We start from the raw sequence: 17,589 nt of genomic DNA on the forward strand, positions 1-17,589 counted from the left end.
CTATTTACTGCTTCAGTCAGGACCTGCTTTGGGCAAATTGAATTTTGGCATAGAAGTCCTAAACCAAAAGCAGGTTGACTGTACCTTTCCTGGGCTCTCAGTGACTATGCTTCTGGGTTTGGCTCAAGTGCAAACTAGACGCAGAAGGAGGTTAATTGGGTTGGTATGATTTGAGAGATAATGATACACGGAAAGCAGCCCCAGAACTGCAGTTCTGTTTAAGGAGCTGACAAGTAAAAGAGTATGTAAAATGAAGGCTGCCCTTAGAAAGAGAAATTTGTATTTATTAAAGCTACTCTGATCTAAAAATCAAATTTTTTTCTTCTGAATTAATTGCATTTATTTATAGCACACAATTAATTGTAGTTATTTATAGCACTCACTGAGTGTATGTTTTCAGTTCAGTGTGGTGATAATTACAGCATTGGTATAAAATAGCAGAGCTTCAATACACTGCAGCTTGAACAACTGGCAAGCAGTAATATTCATGAAGAGTACAGATCGTTCCTCATTGTTTCAGATCCATTTCAAATTTACTGAAGGAAAAGTAGTCCATGGTTTTCCAAGGGGGTCTGCTGTGCTACTTCATAAAAGTGCTCTAGACATTTAATTTCACATTTCAGTAGGTCTTGGAGGGCCTCAGTTGGTCTCTTTTAGGTTTCAGTGGGTTTCTGAATACTTCAGAGATGCTGGCATTTTTCATATTCCCCTTTATGGCCTGAGCATACCATGGTGAACTCTGACTTTGGCTCTCTGATCTCTCCAGTGTAACCAGCCCACCAGTCGGGGCAAGACTGAGGAAGAAAGGTTCAAAACCCTCAGCTATTGCTCTAACTTATGTCTGAGTGAAAGGATGAGCAAAAGATAGAAAAGAATAACAGAGATAAGGAGTGGCAAAATCAGTTGCCTGAGGGATTACAACTGGTTTATTCACATCACTTACTGCATAAATTAGCAGTACAAGTAAGGGTCTATTTAGAAGCTTAGGGTGAAAAGGATTAAATGAGAAAATTTAATGCAAGTGTCATAAAAATATTATTAAACATCCACTGAGAGTCAGTGCCTTCAGTTGATTTTTTAGAATAAAATATCTGACCTTCTCTTTTCAGTGCTTGTATATGAAGCTTCTGGCTACCCAATTTATCTTGAATCTTGTTTCAGGACAAGCTGGCCCTTTCAAAGAGGCTTCTTAGATATTAAAGATAGTCTGAAACATGCAATTTCCTAAAGAAGTACCCTGGGAATACAAGCCCAGTATAAAACAAACAAGAAAGGCTGGAAATTAATCTTTTGGAAGAAAAGCCCAATAGGAAAGAATGAAGATGCCCATCCTAACTCCCTAGTAAAAGATGTGCAGGATGATGCCTGCAAGGGATTGCTAGGCAGAGGAAAGCACATGGATGACATTTGGAATTTATTTCTCTCAAACAAAAAATGTAACCTAAAACTCATGCCCTGAAGAAAATGAACTCCTATAGCTCATAGGAACTCTCTAAACACTAGCCAGTGAATTAAACCACTGATTTAGAAGTTTCTCGGGTAGCTAAGAAATATATGAAGTCTTCAGGGCAGCAAAATCTTTTCTAATAAATTTGTATGTCATTAAGCACAGTGCCAAGAAGTGCTGTTTCCATTTATGCCAGAAAGAGTGTACTCTGAAAACTCCTTTGGATGTCTGTAGTTTAATTTCGTTTTAGGGTAATTTCTACCAAAATTGTTTTAGTATACAGCTGGTTTATTTTTAAATTTTTTTAATGCCAGTTTAGTCCTTAAATTTTTTTTTGAGAAAACCAAAGTAATTAACATTTCATATAGATCTAGAATCCAATGTGAAGGGGCACAACCTTTCTGTCCATCTGGCACCTAGAGTATGAAGGAACAGTAAACAGTTTAAAATCCCTTTTGTATGGGGGATTGTTCAATGCCAAGTTTATCTAGGGAAAGTACCTGGAACAGACAAGTGGTCTTTAAGAAGCTTCAAGGAATGATGAAGTTCAAGGAAAAATAGGGAAGCAGGTGAATCTATTTCAGGCTTGTTTGCTCCAATATTTTCCCCTGTGAATAGACAGTGTAGCGCTCAGAGGGGTTTGTTCTCATCACTGACTACTCTGTGATCAGTCCCAGTGGGAAAAAACCTGGGCCTAAGTGGAATCAGCTGAGGTATTTATGGTGGCAGTGATCCCAGGTGTGGTCTGAGGGGAGGAGGTCCCAGCACGACCATGCCAGAAGTGGATGCTGATTTGAGCTCTAACTCCTGCGGTTGCAGGGCATGTCTGGAATTGGTTAAAGTGCAAAGGAAGCTCCACTGACAGTGTCTTGTCCACCATGGTTCTGTGCAGGCTTCATGGCATTCCTGTGGGAGAAGGGAAGCTCTCTTTACATTGACAGAAAGAGAGGGCAGAATCTTGAGCTGTGCCTGGGGATGTTCAGGTTGGACATTAAAGAGATTTTCTTCAAGGAAAGGATTATTAGACACTGGAATGGACTTCCCAAGGAGGTGGTGGAGTCACTGTCCCTGGAGGTATTTAAGGAAAGCCTGGATATGGCACTGAGGGGCGTGGTCTGATTGACCTGGTGGTGTTTGGTCACAGGTGGGACTCGATGATATCAGTGATTTTTCCAACCCAATTGTTTGTGTGATTCTGTGGCTGTCCCAAGGCTGAAGTGAGGAGGGCTCACTTATGTACTTATGGACAGAGCCATGGCCAGGCAGCAGCTGAGCTGATTTCAAATATCTACCAAGCACATCCCCTCACCTTGGGGTTCTGCCATCAGTGAGGGAGTCCAGTATGAGGTTGTACTTTGGGGATTTGCTGTAATTACTCAAAAATGTTAGAAGGATATTGCAACAACCAGCTTCATGTTCTGCCCTTCCCTCAGCCACTACCCAGCACATGTTTGATAAATATTTTCAGGATTCTTCTCTTGCATTAATAACTTCTTGCTTGTTTGGTTTAGTTTTGTTTGCTTTGTTTGTTGGTGTAAGTTCTCTTAATAATACTAACATATCTTGTAGCACATCCAAGAACCTTCACCAGGAGTTAGATAACATTTGGTTATGTGTGTCTGTGAGGAAAAAAAACCCACTGTTGACAGTGTACCAGTGAAAGGTATAAATGACATGTGATTTCCAAAGTGAAAATCTTGTTGTCGTATTTGTGTAGCTTGTTATGTACTTAATAAAGCAAATGTAAAATAAGTGTCAGTTATGGAAATCTTCCAAAACAATCTTTGGTAACTAAGGTAACTTCTTGCTGATAGTTTTGCAGAGCAATCAGTTTGAAAGAGGAGTTTGTTGTCTTTTGTGACATTCATTCTTTTATTCTTTTAATTTTCATCAAGAGCAAAGCAGCTACAAGCTCCTGTACTCCATGTACTTATTCTTGGAGAGTTGCCTAAGAAATACATACTTTGTCTTTCTGCATTTACTGTGATCACAGCATTACAGTAAAAAAGAGACTGGAAGGGACCTCCAGACATGTATCTAATTAGATCTGGTTGCTCAGAGCTGTGTCCAATTGTGTCTTGAATTTCTGCACTGAATTCCTTCATGAGGAGATTCTACAGCCTGTCTGGACACCCTGTATCAGTGTTTGACCACTCTCATGGTAAAGCAACAAACAAAAAACCAAAAGAAAGTTGTTAAATATAATCAGAATTTCCCATGTTCTGACTTATGATTGTTGTAGCTTCAATGTGAAGCTGCAGGAAGGGTCTGGCCCTGTCTTGTCTGTATCTTCTGGTCAGGAAGTAGACAGCAATATCTTCTCCCCTGAGCCTTCTGTCCTGTGGGCTGAAGAGGCTCAGCTCCCTTAGCCTCTCCTTTTTTTTTTTTTTTTTCCTGTTTTTTTTTTTTTTTTTTAATGGATGATGCACATTTGTCTTCACTTTATAGCTTTCTCTCATATATAGTGGATATACATACACTTATCTAACTTCAAATTGGTTTTGATTTATTTTCTTTTCCCTCCAGCCTGGATAATTTAATAGAAACAGTTCTGGTAGCAATGCTTATCTTAGTACAACCCAGGATGTCAGCATGTGGCAAGGGCACACACATTGCTGGCTCATGATCAGTTTGGTGCCAATCAGGTCACAAGGTTCTTTCTTGCAGAGCTCCCTTCAAACTGGTCAGGCCTCAGTGTGTAGTGCTGTCTAGGGTTATTTCTCCGCAGGCTTTGGACTTTGTGCTTTCCATTGTTGAACTTCATGAGGTTCCTGTCGACTCATTTCTCTGCTTCCCTCTGAAGGGCACAACTCTTTGGCATTTCAGCCTCTTCTGCCAGTTTTGCATCATCAGCAAACTCCCTAGGTGTGTGTTTTGTCTCATCACCTGTGTCATGGAAGAGGAAAATTAAAAACTATTGTCTTGAGATTAACTCCAGGGGTAGACCGCTGGGGACTGTCCTCCAGATCGACTTTGTGTTGATCACAACCCTTGGAGTTGGCAGTTCAGCCAGCTTTCAGTCGCCCTCACTGTCCCCTTACCTAGTCTGTATTTCATTCCTTTGTTGATGGGGATGTTGTGAGAGGCCATGGAAAATCAAGATGAACATTCACAACTCGTTTCATTAGACAGCTCTCAGGTTGGTCCAGCCTGATTTTCCCTTTTCCTAGGTTTATTATGCCTATAATTTCCTTGTCTGCAATACATCTAGAATGTTTTTCTGGTGGACTTGTCCCAGGGCCTGAGCTGAGGTTGAGCAGGAGGTCCCTGGATCCTTCTTCTGACCCTATTGAAAGATGAGGCTGATATTTGGGGTTTATTTTCCAGTCCTCTGGAACCTGTCAAGTCACAACCACCTTTCAGAGATTACTGAGAGTAGCCTTGCAGGGACATCAGCCCAGTCCTTCAGCACTCATGGGTAGATCCCATAAGGTCTCAGGGATTTGTTTATATCTACTTTAATTTCATTAAATGTTCCCTAACTCAATCCCCCTCCACTGAATCTAAGACTTCCCTGCCCCAGATTTAAAATATAAACTTGTTGAAAATATCTTATGTGAAAGATGATTTATGTTAAAACTAAGCAACCCAAATCCCTCCATAATATAAATATGCAACACAACAAATATGATAATAATGGCTTTGACGTAGAAACAATTTTTTTTTCCTCCAGGAAAATATAAATTTTTTCATGTTCTGTATGGAACATGCTTAAACTGCCAGTGGATGATAGGCAGCATGTTGTTTGTTAGGTATTTGCCTTTGTTTCCTCCTTTTTCCTACTAAGTTGATAAAGATAAGGCTGACCTATGATCCATACCTTCTTAAGTAAAGTTTCCAGCTTTCTCTGATTCTTAACAATTAACGATTTTAGTCATGTGTAATTTAAACAATGGCCAGATATTGAAGTAGGTACTAAGTGCACTTCAGTATATCATAAATATGTTTGAACCACTCACAAATAGTCCTACCACATTTTTTTGATAAACAAAAATGTCTTTCTTATGGCCCCAGACTTTGTAGGCAGAAAAATAGCCCAGATTGCCTTTGGAAAAGGCTTTATCTCACTCTTTTAGAGTATAAGCATATGCTAAGGAGCATATCCCTGGCATACCGAAGTAGTGTCAAGTTTACAGCTGTCTTCATCTGTTCCGTCTGCATAAATAAAAGCTGATACACAGGTAGGTCTCTTGCTGGTCCTTCTGTAAGTGACAGAAGCTTTTAATCTTTGTCTTAATTTAGTTTGTGTCCAGTATTCTGCATGGTTGTTTGATATTGTAAGCCCAATGCTGATGCTGAAGTTGGGTAATTCCTGCTTACTCATTACCCTCTTGAATTCTCTTAGGTGGATGTGGTTTCACTGTATTTATGAAAAGGATCAATTAAAATAATCTTGGATTAATCCCATTACACTCTTTGGTCTTGTTTATGGCTTTCTTTTTCATCAAATTCAGACAAACTGCAAAGAGATGTTATTCTGTTTGTGGTACTTTCATTATAATTTATTATGGAATTCCTCCCCTAGGAAATGTAAATGTATCCCTCATTGCATTCCACTGCTTACAGATACACAAAAGAGGCACACCAAAGATTTTGATTATGTTCCTTTTAAAGCACTGTCTTTTAGGCACTGATCTTACCCAACAGTGATATGGTTACCTTGAAACGATCCTGTCAAATCTGTGGTGCTGTTAAGAAAATTAACTTTAGTTTCACACTGGAGTTTTAGGAATTCAAAAGGCTAAGAAAAATGGGGCTTTCACCTGACAGCTCACAGGGAGCTTATGAAAGGAGTCTATGCAAAGCAGGTGAATGAATTTACCTATCTCAGTTCAAAACTATTAACACATCATTTGTGGCATCATAAAAAAGACTTCTTGTTGATGTAATGAGTGCTTTGATGAGAAAACCTGCTAAGAGCATAGAAGTATGCGCTGTAATATCAAGTTGATCTGTAATCATAATTTTTGATGTGTCAATATGTAGAGAAGTAATCTGTCTCATCAAAAAAAAAAAAAAAGTGAGTCTGATTCATTTTCACTGGGTCAATTGCTGTTGCTAATCCAGAGTCTTTGTCAGCTTGCAGGCTTTCTTGTGTGTTGTGTTTTTACACTTTTGCTTAAAAGGTAGGTAAGATGATACTGTTAGCCCTTTCTGCTCTTATATTTTTTACTTAGAACAATAATGTGATAGAATTAAAATAGCTGCTTTTAGTAAATTCTATTTTCCACATGTGTATTCATGGGGAGACAGATGGCCAGAGAAGGATAGAATGACTTTGATTTATTTGCATTAACAATTTTTTTTTCTTCTGTTTATGGTGTTGTCTTTAGTGTCATACAAATTCATTCATGAAATAAAAACTTTGATAGTCTTGGAGAAAAAAAAAAAAAATGTGCCCTCTGAAACATGGTACAACTATTATAGAAATGTAGTTTATTGTGCTAAGTTTTGAAGGAAAAAAATGCCACTTTTTGCTCTGAATATTTAACCAAAGGAAGAACTCTCACAGCTATGTCTGTCCACAGTATGAGTTAATCTCTGTGGTTTCTATTTGGATTGCAGGAATGATTCTTTCTTGCAACTATGTGCATATTTCCTAGTGGAATATCTTTGCTGTATTTTTTCTTGCTCACATAATGTGGTTATAAATTTTGCATTGTAATTCTCCCTATTTCAGAGCAGGTTTTTTTGTCAATATATCCTAATGAAGTTTCATACAGACTTAAGTGACAAGTCTCTGGTTATGAGTGGGGATACTGTCCTGAGGTAAGCAGGGAGATAACTGCTGAGTGCCTTAAACTTGCAGTGAAACCTCATATAATAATATTGTTCCTAGCACCTGGCACACAAAAATATTCTAGGATTGGGTCCTGCAGGCAGTCAATATGATAAAGAGGATAAATTCCAGTAAATGAACATACACATAAGGACTAAGATCTTTGGTGGTCATGTACTGGTTGTGTGTGGATAAACAGTTTAGAATGATTTTGTCTCCTAGATTTTCTTTTCAGTGTTTCAAACTACTACAGCATTGGGAAAACTATTTTTATATTCCAACCCTAGTACCTAAAACAGGTGAAGTCCTCAGAGAATTAACACTGCAGAGTCCATAGATCATGGCATTTCTTTTATTTTTGTTTGTTTGTTTGTTTAAGACAGAATATTTGAAGTAATTATTAAAGCTGCTCTTTTTCTTCACTTTGGTAAGGACGTCTTGATGATTTAGTGAGCCTTCAGTTGTGACAAAGAGGCAAACCCCAACCTGTATGTTACTCTTTAAAGGATTTAAAAATAAAAGTCTAATGGGAAGAGCAGCCCCGTCTAATCCCGTGGGGGAAAAAACCCGAAAAACAAAAAATCACAAACCAAAACAAAGCAAACAAAAAATAAACAAAAGATTAAAAAAAAAAAAAAAAAAAAAACCAAAAAAACCCCCACACATCAAAAAAAAAAAAAAAAAACAAAAAAAAAAACCCAAAACCACCAACCAAAAAAAAACCCATTAAAAAACCAACCATAAAAGCCCACGAAATAAAACCCCAAAAACCAAAGCAACGTTTTTCCCCGCTCCTTCAGCAAGCTGCAGCATCAGCTGTCCGCCGGCCCGGCCCGTGTGCGGCGGTACCGAGGGTGGGATGCAGGAGGTGCAGCCCCTGCGCTCCCGGGCAGGGCGGTGCTGCCGGGCGCGGTGGGACGGAGCGGAGCCCAGCGGGCAGGCTCTGCTCCCGGCCCTTCCCGGCCCTTCCCGGCCCTTCCCGGCCCTTCCCGGCCCTTCCCGGCCCTTCCCGGCCCTTCCCGGCCCTTCCCGGCCCTTCCCGGCCCTTCCCGGCCCTTCCCGGCCCTTCCCGGCCCTTCCCGGCCCTTCCCGGCCCTTCCCGGCCCTTCCCGGCCCTTCCCGGCCCTTCCCGGCCCTTCCCGGCCCTTCCCTGCCCCCGGCGGTCCCGGCCGGACTCGGGCAGATCTCCCCGGCCCCTCCGCCCAGCCTGCGGGGCTCGGGTTTTCTCCCCTTTCTCTCCTCAGCGCACACGGGCGGCTTGAAAATCGGAAATGATCTTAATTAAAGGTTTTCTGTGCAGAAACAAGCGGGCCCTTTTTGTGCGCCAGGCGAAGGCAGCAGACCTTATCACAAAAGACAAAAGCAAATATTTATCAGGCAACAAAAGACGTCTCCGGTCGCTTGCAGCGGGAGAGATTTCTCTCTCTCTCTTTCTCGGTGAAGATGTTTAACGGCGTAAGATGTTTATCGGGACTCCTTGTTGAAATTCTTTGTTTCCCAGCAAGGTCTACAAATGAAACTGTTTTCTTTTCTGTGAAGCACATAATGAAGCCCATGAGTTAAAGTGCAGAGAATGCAAACACCTGCTTGCCCCTCTGTTGACTTTGCAGTTTCAAGAAGGTCTTTTCTGTTCCACATGATAATGGTTTGGGGGCTTAGTTTTGTTTGATTTTTTGTTTATCCTCTGTGGAGATAAATGGTCATCTTGCCTGTCTTCACTTTGTGTCACTTGTGATGCAGTGACTGCCTCCGTTGAAGGAATACCACGTTGTTAAAAGTATTCCTTCTTCAGAATCCTATGTGTCATCGAGTGAATAAGCTATTGCATTTTACTGTTTTCTCTGTCTTGGTTTATTTTTGTATGTTCTTTTTTTTTTTTTTTTCTTAATGCTCTGTTTGATGAGCTGCTTGTCTTAAAACTACATTTTCATCCCTGAATGAAAAGGAGGAAACGTTAGAATCCATGTAGCCTTTTCCAGCAGTTTTGCCTGTTCCCCTTAACTATTTCATACATGGAAAAAAGATCTTTCAGATGTACTTGAATGCTGATTATCCAGTGGTTTCATACAAATGTATCCTTAATACAATATGAGTTTTAGGTGGTATTTGAAATGTGCAAACACTTTTATAAGTATTTATCCCCAACAACTTGGTTATCAGTTAACTACAAAATCTATCATAAGAATTTAAAGTTTTGTAATATAACCCCCTCGCTCTCCAACTTGTGAAGACACTACTTGTGGTTAAATTTATTCACATGGCAAATATTTAGTCTCATAATAAGCACTGTAAGTTGATATTATTGCACCGATTTCTGGTACTGGACAACATAATTCAAAGTAATGCCTGCAATCAGTATTTGGGGTTATTTTTATAGTTCACAGGATTTGAGGAATACTTTAAAACACTTTTCCACAGCAATTTAGAAAAGAGCTTTATAGTGACATAGGCTTTTAAGTACAATGCTGTAAAGTAAAAGTACTGCATTGTAACAGAAGTGCCAAACTCAGACAAGGCTTGCCTGCTGTTTTAATATATTTCATAGATATTGGGGCAGGGGGGATGACTGTACTTGTAGATAGTCCTGTTTGTCTGGGAAAATACATTCAAAGTGGGACTCCTGGGAGCAAGCACTTGTGGAATTTAAACCTTTCTATTTCATAGACCTCATTGCATTTTAAATTAATCAAAATAAAGCTTTGTATTGGGAAAAAGATTTAATTATTGGTTTTGTTTCTTTATTAATGACAATAATATTTTTCTGAAACTTCCCTGAAACTTCACAGAACTGCCAGTTTTAGAAGTACAATTCCTAGGTGTGTTTGTAAATTATTTAATTTTGTACAAACCTTAAAGGTGTAAGTTTTAATAAAATGAAATTATTTTAGTTTTAATTTGACAGAATATTTCTTAGATTAAGATTCTCTCTGATTGTTTGTTCTCATATGCCTACTTCAATTCTGAGTACAGAGCTTGCATTCTATTTTTCCTTTGTTACTGAGTCCAGAGAGTTTAATACTCTTTCCTTAAAGTTGTATAGGGAACCAGTAAATTAAATGGTCTCAGGACTTTCTTTAAACAGGTAAAAATTTTTTTATTGTTGTTTTTTTCTTTCTTGGTTCAGAGTTTTTTCTTTACTAGAGATAGAGCATATTCTATGATAATTTGCAAAATTTCTCTTATACTAAGCCTTTTTGTATTTCTGATAATACTAGATTGTGTGCCTCAAAGCTAAAAAATAAATAGAATATATAGTATTATAATTTTTTCCATTTCATCAAATAAAATTATTATCTAGGCTACCTTGGATTGAACTACTGTCATTTTCTCAGGCTCTTTGGCAAGTCACAAGTACTCCAGTAGAGAGAGATTTGTTCTTCAGAAACAGAGTATAGTCTGTAGCTATATATTCTGTAAAATATTAAAAGCCATACACTTGTGGACTGCTTTTGCCCTCAAGATAAGTTTTCTTCTTAAAAAAAAAAAAAAAGAAAAACTTAGACTGCTCCAACTTTCTTTTCTAACAGAACATGCATTATTTGAGGATTTTATTGTTTTGAATTTTATAAACACTGTAGTGAATTGTTTTTTTCTGCAGAAGCAGGAAAATAGAAAGAAGGAGGGGGGAGAAACATAATGCCCAGGTTGACAGAAAAAAACCTCATCTTTTAAGATAACTTCCTTCTTGTTTACTCCTGTCTGAAGGGTATGGTAATACCCTGTGTATAAAAGGATTTGTAATGGTTAAGATGGCCAACAACTCAGAAATAATAAAAACCATACTGCTGTGGAAATAAATTCACCTCAATATTAGGAAATCATTTGTATAAGAGTAATAAATTGTTGTTGGTGATAGCAATGCTGACCATTCTGTAGGGTGGTTGGTGGTAAAAGAACAAATTTTAAATTTATTTTCCAATGCAAGTGAAGTGTTTAGACATGAAAGGGAAGGATATTAAAGTATGAGTGGTTTTGATACAGTTTTGTACAGATGGGACTGTAATTGGTGACATGGGAATAGTATATATACTGAAATATTTGAAATGCTAATTCATTTTTTGCTTCAGTTTTCCAACTGCCAGCTGTAATTATGGATCTCATTTAACAGATGCTAACACAGGGAGTAACTTCACTCCTGGAGTAGTTCCACTGAGACATGGAAGTAAAGTTAAGGCTCAGGTGCTTCAGCATTGGTGTAGGTACAGTTCTAGGAATTTGTTGAATGCTGTTATTAAAGACTGTCTGGTGCCTAGGTTATAAACCATTTGCATTTTGAATCTATTTAGTTATACATAAACTAAGTTATGCACTAATATTCTTTATCAAGATTAATGGAGGCCTTTAAATTTAAATTTATCACTGTTTACAATCCTTAAGGTTTCATTATTTGTTGACAGAAGTGAATGAATCTAAAGTGTACTTAGATCCACAATGCTCTCATAAAATTTGAGAGATGAATGTGATGGTTTATGAACTATTTCAATTAGTTTTATACTATTTTCTAGCGGGATGTATTATATACAAAGATGTGTTCTAATAACAGTAATAATGTGTCTAAATTTCTTCAAGTCTTCTTTTTGAATTTTCAAGAACATCTGAAAAAAGAATCTGTTTAAAAGAAGTTCTATACAAGCAGGTGTTCTGTTGGCAGAATGAACTGAAATAAAAACTTAAGGCTTTTATCAGTGTCTTCCCTCTGTGAAAATGATAGAAACATGTTAAAAAGACAACCTGTTTTATTTTATTTATTGTAAAAATATGAAATCAACTTAATACACAGAATAGATTTCTTAGTTTGTTTATTGTGTTTTTTTCCCTTATCAATATTTAAATATATCCATCTTTTATAGTTCCATTTTTATTTACTGGAAGAACAGTATTTATCTGTTCAGTGGGGAACCTTATTTTTTATTCAATCCAGTTTAGAAATTTAATTTTGAACTTTCAGGTCAAATTAAATGTCTTTGTAATTGTAAAATTAAAAATCATTAATATCCTGAATTACTTCAGTCCCATGGGTCTTTTTAACAAGGTTTTAGTAGGAATGGATCCAAAAATATTCTGTATAATATTAATAGAAATTACTTTAAATTCTTTGTTGTGCAAAAGGAAATATGTTCCTTTTCTAACACTTTCTGGCTGTTGAACAATTCTTTAAGAATTTGTAGTAGTGATATGATTTTGTAAATCCTAGGACAGGGAAGTATTTTTTCCTTCACTATAAAGACAGAATATCCTTACAGGACAAAGAAGTAAAACTTCTGAAAGAATGCACTACACAGTAGAACAAATTCTCCTCCATTCTTGAAAAGCAACTTAGCTTATCTTGTGGTGTTGTGGGGGTGATTATTACTATTATTATTATTATTATAATTATTATTACCCAAAATTTCCCAAAATTATTTTAAGATGCTTTAAAGGTTAATGAGAAAACAGAAAGCACATTTTGAAGCAAATTCTGGATACTTCAGAATAAAGGAAAGAACAGCCTGGTTCTGTGCTTCCTTTTGAAACCTAAACTTGAGCAAAAGTGTTTTTGCATTTGTTCAGACGCCCTTTTTCTTCTTGCTTTGAAAAGACTGCAATTGAATAGGAATTCTTTTTTTTTGATAAAAACTAATATAAGTATAATTATAGAAGGGTGAGTAGAGATTACAAAAGATTGTGTTTCAGGGTTTCTAAGTTATTCAGTCATAATTTTTTAAAGTTTTTGCTCTCCTTACTCCAATGCAAAAAAAAAATGAGGGTGTGAGTGATGCAGTACTTAGATGGATAAGGTGAATTTTCAACCTGAATGCAAAAGCAATAAAAAGTACAGCAGGAAACTTCATTTTGCTTCACATTAATGTGCAGGGCCGGACCATAACTATGGGAAGGATAACAGAGTGGGAAGTAATTTGCTGTCTGAGCTTTTTTTTTGAAAGACACAACATAGTATCTTTTTAGGCATTGATAAGGATTAAGCAAAAAAAAAAAAAAAAAAATCCTTGCTTTATCAACCAATTTATTTGCTTGATTTTTTTCATGTATTTTCCAAGATAGTTTCCTGTGCAAATGAGATGGCTAATTCACATAGTTTTATGGAAGATAATCCACCCCACCACCCCCCACTATTTTTCAGCCCTTCATCCCATCCATCTCTTACCATTGCAAGTTCTTCTTTTGATACTTAGTTGTTAGAGCCAAACAAATACAGGAGAGACCTTCATCTCACCACTGTGCTTTGCTTTATGCAGTCATGTTTGTTTTCTTGGTGTGTGAGGGGAAGGTGGCAGCAGTTTAATCAAGTCAGTGTATGATGGGCTCTGAGAGATTTCTGCCTTTCACTAATTCCTTGAAGAGAAGGACCAATGCCATAGCTGCAGCATCTGGGTACCAAAGGCAGGAGAATACTCACTTCTTGGGTAAGATTTCAAACCAGTGGTGGCCTATTCAGGCCAGAAGAGAAGAGATTCTCTGTGTCTTCCTTTAAAACTCCAGGAGAGTGAGTTTTGGTGAATTGGCAAGAAGCCAGGGCAGGAGACATTCCAAGGTGTTTGCCTAGCTGTGAGGAGGACTTTGTTTTCAGTGGTGAGAATGGAATAACAAAAGAGGAAAGATTCAGGCATTTGTTTTCTCTGCAGTAGTACCAGAAAGGTGTTTCTGTTTGTATGCAACATCAGGAACAGAATAAAAGTATTTGGCTTAAGGATGTCACAAGTAGCTCTGTTGTAGTGCAAGAGGTTTGTTAAAAACTGCACATTATGGGTAAAATTAGTTTTGGATTGATTTGTTTTCAAATTGGTTTAGCCATTCAGATTCAATTTTATCTATGACATTGAGGGGTTTCTAGACAACTCTTTCCTGAATAACACTATGGAGCTTCTTGGCATTATACCCAAATTAACAGCATGCTGCGTCATTAAAAAATAAAAAGGCTGCAATTTTTTTCTTGGCGTAGATTTCTGCAAAGCAATAAAAGGCTCCCTATGTTGATTACAAATATTGTAAAGTGTTTACTTTGCTCCATAGACTTGGAGCCTTTCGTGTTTGGATATATTGTATGTGGCCTCTTAAGACCTTTTCCGTTGTTCTGCTTGTATCTTGTTCGATGAGAGTTTCAGGTCTCATGCAAGAGAGATTTTTGAAGGATAAAACCAGTGTGCCCTGCAGGAAAAGCAAAGGCAGTGAAGGTATTTGTAGGCAGGGTACACATATATTAGCAATCTTGCCTTTAGTTAAGACCTACTCTTTTAGTGATGGAAAGCTGCAGTTTTCCAGTGGCCTCATTTCTCCATATTTTAAAAAAGAATAAAATCGACCTGGTATACAAACTAGTTGTGCTGTTCTTTATTGCTACATTGAAATACTAGAATTTGCTATTTGTGATTTGCTCCCTATTAGACCAAAGAAAAGTTCCTCTTTTTCTAGTTCTAATGTTTATACAGAGAAATCTCCAAGCTTCATACAGTCTAGGTGTTTCCACTTCTCAGAATTATTAATTGAAGAACACCATGTAACTTCCCAGCAAAGTCTTTGCACACCTCTTCTTGCATAATTCTGTATGACCACGAAACTTTCCCAACCAGAAACTTCAGGTCCTATGAGTTGTAAAGTGGTTTACAGCTGGCTAAAAGCTTCTCAGAAGTATTGATAAAAATGCCTTTTGCTGGCTCAGTAATAAAGGAAAAGGCAAGGATGAACTATCCCTGCCTTGGGCAGGAGAAGAACAGGCCCTGGGCTTGCTCTGTGGGGCAGTGCAGGGAGTGCTTTTCTCAAGTATTACACTTTAGCTACTCACAGGAGCTGTCTGAAAGCCTATAATTTATTTTTATGAAATAGTTTTGTCCTGTTTAATTTTGTTGTTTCATTTCATTGCAATAGAAGCAAGGTTTTCATGCCTTTTGGTGTAGCACACGGATAAAGGGTGTACCATATGGGAATGGGAGAAGCCATCATGGAATAGCTGGTGGACCAGAATCCCATGCTGTTCATGCTACGTGCTGTGCATGAACAGGGCAGAATATAGATCTGAATCACCAATTCTGTTTTCTGTTCTGAAAATGAAGAAGTTCTACTTTATAAAATATGTTCTTAAGAAATGCTCATATTTTTACTTATTTAACTACATTTTTTTTACTGGTTCATTGTTGGTAGCATTCAGTGGGTGGCTTTTATGCCATATCCTACTCCTATGCAGAATTGTTTTCAAGACATTTTTCATGTTGAATAACACACAATTTCAGACAGAATTGACATTTATGAAAAATAGAAATATGAGTGCTAATGTTCTTAATTTGAAATTCTGGAGGCAGTTAGTAAGAAAGTTTAATCAGCCATTAAATAATCAATAGTTACTACTTCACAGAAGGTTTATCAAAATTTTAATTTATTTGGTTCAAGGATATTGGAAAATATAATTTTCAACAGCCTTAAGGGGTTAGAAGTCTCACTCCCATTGAATTTAAAAGCAATTTGAACATTTTATTACCTTGGGCTTCCTTAATAATCCCTGCATCCATGGGTTGTATCTGTAGTTCTTTTACCATTGAAAGCAGTGAATTGTGGATTCTAAATTTCTAGTTCTTCAGAAATACATGGATCTTGAAAACAAGAAATGAAACATTCTCAGGTAAACTTTGAATTCTTAGAAAACTTTGTAGAGTTTTGAATATTGCATAGTGAGTAAATTAAGTTTAATTTTTCTTCTTGCTTGTCTTTAACATCCATCTAATTCTGTGAAAAAGACCATGTGTTAAGGATCTCATTTTCTTTTTTTATTAGTTGCATAATTTAGATAACTCCTTTTACTGGGAAAGATCTGTGATGTGAAGATTCTTTACTGAAAAATATTTTTTTTTCTATTCATACTCCTAACAGAAAAAGTACTTGCCATCTTTGTCTCTCTCTAGATATCTAAATTTATCTTTGGACTGTTATTTTTAATTACTCTGGAAAATATTCAAACTAATTTAATAGAAACTATTTTTATTTTATCTTATTATGTTAATTTACTCTAAATTTTCTGGGAAAAACATTTTCAATGAATAAAATTTTCTGAGTATATTTGTTACCTTCACTTGTATTATCATATGACCAATAATTCAGCCACCTTTCTCAACTCCTTGACTCTTCTACCTTATCCATAGTCTTTCTTCACTTCAGAAGAAGTTTATATGGATCCATGTAACACATGCTTGCAAAAAAAAAAATAGTATATTAGAAATAGTATATTATTGTGCTTCACATTTTGGAGCACATGAACTGGTTTGATTTCAGATGAAACAAATGTGGGAGATTTGCTGCAGCCAGGCATTCAAACCACAGGGGCAAACTAGAGTGTAAATGTTCATAGCTTGAGCATCAGGTCCTCAGTAGCATGTATCCAGAATCACCCTGTGGCTTGGCAGGTGGAGCATTTATTTGAAAAGGGGCTTGTGTGTACTGATTTCTTCATGCACAGAAAAGAAATGGCTTTACCATCATACTGTCTGAGCAACTGGTCAAAAAGTCTATTTGTTTATTTAAAATCAGAGAAAAGGCTTTGGAGGAACGAGCCAATAGCATTGCCCTTCCCCTTCCATGGTTAGCATGACTTGTAAAGTAGAAATGGCAAGGTGTAAGGAAACACTGCTGAAATCTGGCCCCTCCACATCATCTCCTGAGAAAAGGTGCCCTCCTACAGTTCTGAGCAAAACGTATGAGCGGTAGGATTTAAGTCATATCCTTAGTATTCCCTATTGTCCAGCTGGACACAGTGATCTGATAAACGTGCTGAGGACTTTTGGTCGTCTTCCCTCCCTCCCTTCCTTCCAATCTCCCTTTCTTCCTTCCTCTCTCTGTCCCATCCAGACTTTACTTCTGATGAAGTATTGCTGAAGGACAGAAGGGAGAAGTCCTTACCCTTTATCCTGGGCTGAGACAAGCTCTTCCATTCCTGGCTGTGGGATGTACAGCAACATCCCAACTCCAGCCTGGCTGGCCTCCTGGGAATCCGACTGGCAGGCGAGGTGGCTCAGCCTGCTGTGCCATCCTGAGATTTCAGGATGTTTGCGCTGGGTCGCTCCTGCGGAATGAGTGGGAGGTGAGTTGAGGGTCAAACTCCAGATTTAGCAATGCACAGTCCTAGTCAGAAAACAGCCTTTGTCTCTGTGGAGTGTAAAGTCTCCTGAGTAATGGTAAAATAGGAACAGCCATTATTACCAGGCAGTAGGATGAGATCTGCAGGGAGGGCAGTTTTCTCCCATCAGGAGATCTGGAGATTTAACATAGAGAGGGAACAACTGTGCCAGGCTGTGAATCTGCTGTGGTAAGCCAGAAGTTCCATCACCAGATCCTATCATGTAGAAAGCCTTAAAAAATTCTTAAGTGTCCTTCCATCTGC

The 17,589-nt window shown here is 37.7% G+C and overlaps 1 long non-coding RNA gene across 1 annotated transcript; it reads right to left on the reverse strand.

Moving 5' to 3' along the window:
* Positions 1-13,213: 13,213 nt before the first annotated feature.
* On the reverse strand, positions 13,214-17,237 carry LOC132341398 (uncharacterized). The gene is made up of 4 exons (XR_009490178.1): positions 17,109-17,237; positions 16,280-16,401; positions 15,697-15,808; positions 13,214-14,372 (listed from the first exon to the last, which is right to left on the reverse strand). It is a non-coding gene; the product is annotated as an uncharacterized LOC132341398 (long non-coding RNA).
* Between the last annotated feature and the right edge of the window lie 352 nt (positions 17,238-17,589).

The sequence above is a fragment of the Haemorhous mexicanus genome, chromosome 2 (assembly GCF_027477595.1).
Source record: "Haemorhous mexicanus isolate bHaeMex1 chromosome 2, bHaeMex1.pri, whole genome shotgun sequence".
In the NCBI taxonomy this organism is placed as follows: domain Eukaryota; kingdom Metazoa; phylum Chordata; class Aves; order Passeriformes; family Fringillidae; genus Haemorhous; species Haemorhous mexicanus.